Source organism: Pinus tabuliformis, chromosome 3_1 (assembly GCF_031772625.1).
Source record: "Pinus tabuliformis cultivar Carrire ecotype Pingquan chromosome 3_1, CPIR1, whole genome shotgun sequence".
In the NCBI taxonomy this organism is placed as follows: Eukaryota; Viridiplantae; Streptophyta; class Pinopsida; order Pinales; family Pinaceae; genus Pinus; species Pinus tabuliformis.
The window spans coordinates 210,380,384-210,386,991 of NC_142301.1; positions in this window are offsets into that span (position 1 = coordinate 210,380,384).

Here is a 6,608-nt window from a genome sequence, read left to right on the forward strand (position 1 = left end):
GGCTAAATGGTTTGATGTAGCCTTGAAGTTTACCTTTCTTAGCCTGAGGTGAAATTTCAAGCGCTAACAGACTGGATGCCGGAGTCGTGGACTGAGAAGCGAAGGCAGGGAGGAGCTTAGGAAGGACGACGACACTAACAGTTGAACAGGGGAGATGAAGATCGCTTCATGCACGTGACTTTGCCTTATGCTGGAGTTGCCTGCATTGTTAAAGTTCCATCTGTTCTTATAGAGATTGAGAGCAGCTCGAGGTATTCCATCGATGGGATGGATTGCTGCTTGGTTCATGTGACTAAGATTGCAATCGTCCTTTCTGCCTTTGCTAATGCAATTTTCTAAGCTGTTATGATGTTTCCTTTGCCTTCTCGTGATTTTCTGCTTTTCATTGCAGAGATGTATCTTTTGTTGATTTCTGACTGCTGTTTTGTTTTTTATTTCTTTTATCATTGTGCTTTTTTTCCTTGTTTTTGATGGACATCATACTTATGATCTTTTGATGATGGTTATGGAACAGAGTTGTGATATTCCTCATGATTTTCATGAAAAATCCCTTCATTTTTTTTCACTGCTTGATTTGCAAAATAGTCTGCCTGTTGATTGTGTATTCTCAAGACATGTCTGAAGATTACATCTCTAGAACCTTCTAAGTTCTTCCTGATTCTTCTAAATATTCTGCTCATGAACTCATTGCTTGGATTTTTGTTTCGGGCCATTGCCTCTATTATTATGGCTGAGTCTCCTATTATTATAGGATCTTGTATCGCTCTTTTTTTAATTATTCTTGTTCCCATCAACAAGTTGTATGCTTCAGCCTTATTATTTGAGACTTCTCCCAGTCCCCATTCATATGTGACATTTTCTTTCCCATCAGGATCAAGGATTATTCCCCCTGCCCCTGCCTTTCCCGGATTATGTTTTGAGGCCCCATCAAAGTAAAGGCAATGTCTTTTCTGATTTTTTTTCCAATTTGCGAGTTCCTCTTCACTCATTCTCATTTTCCAGCTATTTCCTGAGTTTATCCTCCTTTGTCCTTTTTGTCCATTGTTGTTTATTATGGCTTTGCTGAGCCAATATCGCTCTTCTTGTTGAAGAGTATTATAGTATGTTGGTGCTGTTCCCTTGACATTGAGGATTTCAGAAGTTAATCCCCAAGTTTTTGAGAGGGTCTTCCCTATTCTTGGAGTTTGATTTTTGAAGATGCACTTGTTTCGTGTCAACCAAATTTGCCAACAAAGAACTACTGGAATGCATTTCCATATCCTCTGAATTGTGACTTTCTTCTTTGTTGTATATGGATAGGCCTTCTCTAAAGTTTGAAGAAAATCTGGCAAAGGCTTTTCAAAATTTATACTTATTTCCAGAGGGCTTATGAGCTGCTGCCAGCATTCTTTGGCGAAAATGCATTCTTGAAATAAATGTTGAATGTTTTCTTCGGCCTGCAGGCATAATGGGCATCGTGATGGGCCTTGAAAGCCTTTTTTTTTAAGTTTTCACTGGTCAAGATCTTCCCTTTTAAAAGAGTCCAAATGAACATTTTGATCTTAGGCAAGCTTTCTGATTTCCAGACTGTCTTCCAAGAATCCCAATCTTGTTGGTTTGGTTGTTCTTGTAGGATTTTGTATCCAGTCTTGACTGTGTATTTTCCACCACTTGGATCCCAAAGGAAATCGTCTTCCTCATCATAGTTGATTGGTGCTGCCCCTTTTAGAAGCTGCCTAATTTTGCTCCATTGCACTTCCAAATTTGCAGGGATTGTTGAAATTTTCCAATCTTGCCATTCCCTTTGGTTCCATAGAGAAATTGAGTGTAGAGTATTTAGACCTTTTCCTTTCATCCACTCTTGGATACCTTCAATTTCTGGGTGAGTCTTTAGTGGTTCTTTCCCCATAATTCTATCATCCCAAATCGATATTGTTTTTCCATTACCTGGGATTTTAGAGATGTAGCTTCTCATTAATGGAATTGTCTTTTTTACTAGATTCCATGCTTGAGTACATTGTCTTATTGGGATATTTCCATTGAGCAGTCTTTTCCTGGAGCCATCCATGTATTTTGAGATGAGAGTTTTTTTCCACCAGCTCTCTTTTCCTGTGATCAGTCTCCATACTATTTTCATTCCCAGGGCTGCATTCATGAGCCCGGGTAATTGGATTGATAAGCCTCCTTGTTCATATGGTAGCACTACTTGCTCCCACCTAACCAAGCTAAATTTTTTGTTTTCTTGCTTCCCCCCCGCCATAAAAAGCTTCTTAAGATTAACTCCATTTGTTTGTGGGCACTTGTTGGGGCCATGATTATTGCATATTGGTAGATAGGTAGTGCTGCTAGGAGTGCTTTGATTAATATTATCCTTCTTGCCATATCATTACCTAGCTTTGTATTTTATTTTTCATTTTTTCAATTTGTTTGGTCCATATTTCTTCCTTCATGTTCTCTTTTGAAATAGGGAGTCCCAAGTAAAAGAAGTGAGTCCATTTTTCCTATATGGGGATTTCTAAGATTTGTGAAATCCTTTGCATGATTCTGGAAGCAGTGTTCCATCCATATATTTTGCATTTTGTGTTGTTTAATAACCCACCTGAAACCTGTAAGAAATCATCCAAAATTCTTTTGAACCTTCTTGCTATTATTGTTGATGCCCCTTCCAACAACAATGTGTCATCAACAGAAAGTGAGTGATTTATTGTCTTTACTCCTATTGCTATTCTGAGCCCTATGATGTTTCTTTCTTTTCTTTGTTTTTCCAAGGCTTTGCTTAAAGTTTCCGCCATTATATTATATAGGAAGGGAGAAAAATAACATCCTTGCCTAAGGCCTCTTGTGCTTTGAAAAAATTCACTAGGCCTTCCATTTATGAGGGGGGAAATCCATGGGGTAGAGATGCACGCCTGGATGACTTCTATTATTTCTCTTGAGAATCCAAGTTTCTTGAGGACTGCCATTAGATATGGAAGGATGACCCTGTCAAATGCATTTGCCATATCTAATTTGATTATGATGCCTTTTTCTTTCCTTAGTATACTAGAATGTACAACTTCCTGTACAATAATTACATTATCTATGATTTGCTTGGTGGGCACAAATCCTCCTTGATTTTCAGTTAGAATTATTGGAAGCACTTCCTTGATTCTATTTTCAATTATTTTTGTTATGATCTTATAATAGGAATTACAAAGAGAGACGGGACGAAACATATTGAAAGTGGAGGGATTTGATTCTTTTGGGACTAGAGCAAGGTAGGAGGATTTTGTATTGCTTCCTATTCTTTTTTTTTTTGAAGACATTCTTCACCATTCTTAAGAAATCCTTTCTGATTGTATACCAATGGAATCTGTAGAATGCTATTGTAAAACCATCTGGCCCTGGGGCTTTGTCTGGATGTAGGCTCCATATAGCGCCAATACCTCTTCTTCTGTGATTTCTTTGCACATTTTTGCGTTTTGGTCTCTTTTGATTTTTTTTTTTGTGTGCTGTAGGAAATTTTCATATTCAACCGTTTCTTCTTTTGCTGAAAGTAAATTTTTAAAGTGCTTGTGGGCTGCTTTTTTTAAGTCCTCTGCACCTTTGACCTCTTGACCTTCGACTTGTATTTTTTCTATCTGGTTTCTTGCTCTTCTTATCTTCATAGTATTGTGGAAAAATGATGTATTTTTATCCCCTGCCTTGAGCCACAGGCTTCTAGATTTCAATCTGGCCTCTTCTTCTTCTTTCCTGTTTTCCCTATATATTTCCCAAAATATTTCCTTCTCTCTTAGATAGTCTTGCTTGCCTTCTTCTTTGCTTTCTTTTTCAATTTGCATGCTATCCATTTTCTGTTGTAGCTCTTTTTTTTTTTTTTTGCTCTTGCCCATTCCTTTAGCTTGGCTCTTAAGTTTTTTAATTTTGTCTCCCAAATATATTGTGGTGATCCTGATACTCTTGGCTCCCATGCTTCCTTGATTAATTCACTAATTTTTGTATTGCTGTCCCATATTGGGTTGTATCTAAATGGGAGCGGTCCTTGATTTTCCATTTTACCCGTAACTATTGCCACCGGTTTATGGTCAGATGCTGTGGTGTGTAATATTTTTTATTTGATGGAGTTATGCATTGCTGATATGTTTTCTTGGATCAGGATTCTATCCAACCTTTCTTTAATGTTGCTTTTGCCCACTCTTTTGTTGCTCCAGGTGTATTTTCCATTGTTTGGGGGATGTCTATTAAGTTGTGATGTTCCATTATTTCTTCCAGAGCATCCCTGGATGGATCTGTGTGATATGTCCCTCCAAACTTTTCTTCTATACTTCTTACCAAATTTAAATCTCCTCCTAGGATTATTTTCCCAGCTTGTGTTTCTTTTAGTGCTTCCTTTATGGTGGCCCAACATTGCTCTTTTTCCTTGTAGTGATTGGGGGCGTATATATTTATGACACTGTACTTCTCTTTTGTACTTATTTGCATTAGATCCGTTTGTATCCAGTGCTGATCTTTTTTGTTGTTGTATCAATTCCCAAATTCCTTTCTTCCATATTGTGCATATTCCTCCTAATGCTCCTGTTGCCTGTATTGCTTCCCCTTCATAATTTTTGAATTTTTTTGTTGTTGATATTTTTAGTTTCTTGGCTATTTGTTTTGGTCTCCTGAATCATAAGAATGTCTGGGTTTTCTTTTGCCAGAATGTCTCTTGTGGCATTTTCTTTGAAGGATGATCCCATTCCTCGGTAATTCCAGGAGACCACTATAATTATTTGCCTGTTGGGTGGTGCAAGGGTCCTTTCCCTCTTTGCTGGCTTTTTCATTGTTTCCTGTGCTCCTTCCTAAGAAGGTTTCCATAGGTTGCTGCGTTCCTAATTCCATTTCCTTTGCTGCTGCTTTGTCCCTTAGCTCTTTGTTTGACTTTCTTCCTGCTTTTTTTTGGTATTCTACATTTGGGAGTGCTTCCTTTGACTGATTTCTTGTTAGAATTCTGTCTACTGAGGGAGGGGGTGGAGTATGGGTGTTTGAGATCAGAGGGGATGAAAGGGGGTTGAGAGTATGGTGGGGGGATCTGGATCTGGATCTGGATCTGGATTTGGGTCCGGGGGATGGGCGGGCTGAAGTATCCAGTGGCTCAAAAGGATTTAGGCTAGTAAGAGGATTGTTGTCTGCTTTTGGTGATAGAGGGAGGAGATCAGAGGATATGGTGGGCTGCGAAGAAGAATGAGTGGGTTGTTTATTGGCTGTCTTCTTTCTTTTAACCTGTTCCCATTTGTTTTCCGGATCTTTAATATTTTCATTTTCATTTTTTTTTTTTGTACATCTATTAGCAAAGTGGCCATATTCGTGACATACCTTGCATTTGAAGGGGATTTGTTCATAATCCAATTGTTGTATATGCGTCCATTGATCCACTTTGATTTTGATTGCTTCAGGAAGCCCTTTCCCTAGATCCACTTCTACACAGATTCTGGCGCATGCATGCATATTTTCCTTTGGCTCACACCTGTCTATGTATTTCCCAACTGCATTTCCTATAGCTTTAACTGAATCATCTCCCCAGCAGTGGAGGGGAAGATGTGGCAACCTGACCCAAACTGGGATGGCATTGGGTACATCCATTTCTGGATCGAAGTCCAGCATCCATATGTTTAAATATAGTCCCCTTGTATCCATAAAGTATGGGCCATTCCTAAATATCAGATGTCGATCCTCCTTGGTTTCAAAGTGAAAGGTGTAGTGCCCTCTTCCAGAGAACCTGATTGAAATTTTCCCATTTATTGATGCAGTCCAGTTCCTTTCTACCCATTTTTGGATGGTTTTGGGCGATGGCCATAACCTAGTAAACTGCCCAACTAATCCATGCTCTGCCAGGGACAATGTTGCTTTACAAGGAAGGGCAGGAGGGAGTGAGATTTCAGGGATGTCTTCCAATCTTTTAATAAACTTAGTGACTGATGGTCGATTCTTTGCCGGACCCATTGCAGAAATGAGAGAGGCGAAAGCTTTTACTGTTCCTTCATTTTCTTGCTGGTGATCAGAGAGAGGATCTCCGTCCTCTGGTGAGTCCATGTTGCTCGATCCTTAGCAGCAGGAGGCCGCTGAGGGGCAGCTGCATGCTGCATTCTCTGGCTAGGGCTGCGCAGCTCCTTAGCGGCTGTAGCGATTTCTGGGTAAAGAAACATGATCTTGAATAATAATGAATATTAGAGGTACAAAGGAATGGTATCTAAAACATAAGTGGGTCAATGAGGATTGTATGGAACCTTAGCTTGTTAGTTAAAAAAAATAAAGAGTGTCTTGAACCTCAAATTGTGATTTTTCCTAAAGAGTAAACATTTAGAAAAACCTATAGGTAGATCGTAAATATTTTGATTGCAATGAAGTCTTGTGGATTGAGAAGACATAAATCAAGTGGGATGTAAGTGTGGGTTTTATATATGACATCAGGTTTTTTTGTGTAGTTTCAATAAAAATTGTATATGGATGATTTTATGCTTCTTGTATGCAAATTTGATTGTGAGATGGGATGGACCATAATGGTTGTTTATACAACCAATTTGTGAGCTATTTATAGCTTAGAAAGATCAACATACTATAGAACCAAGTAGATGACACATGTAGATTTCATGTAGACTATGAGAAACATAAAC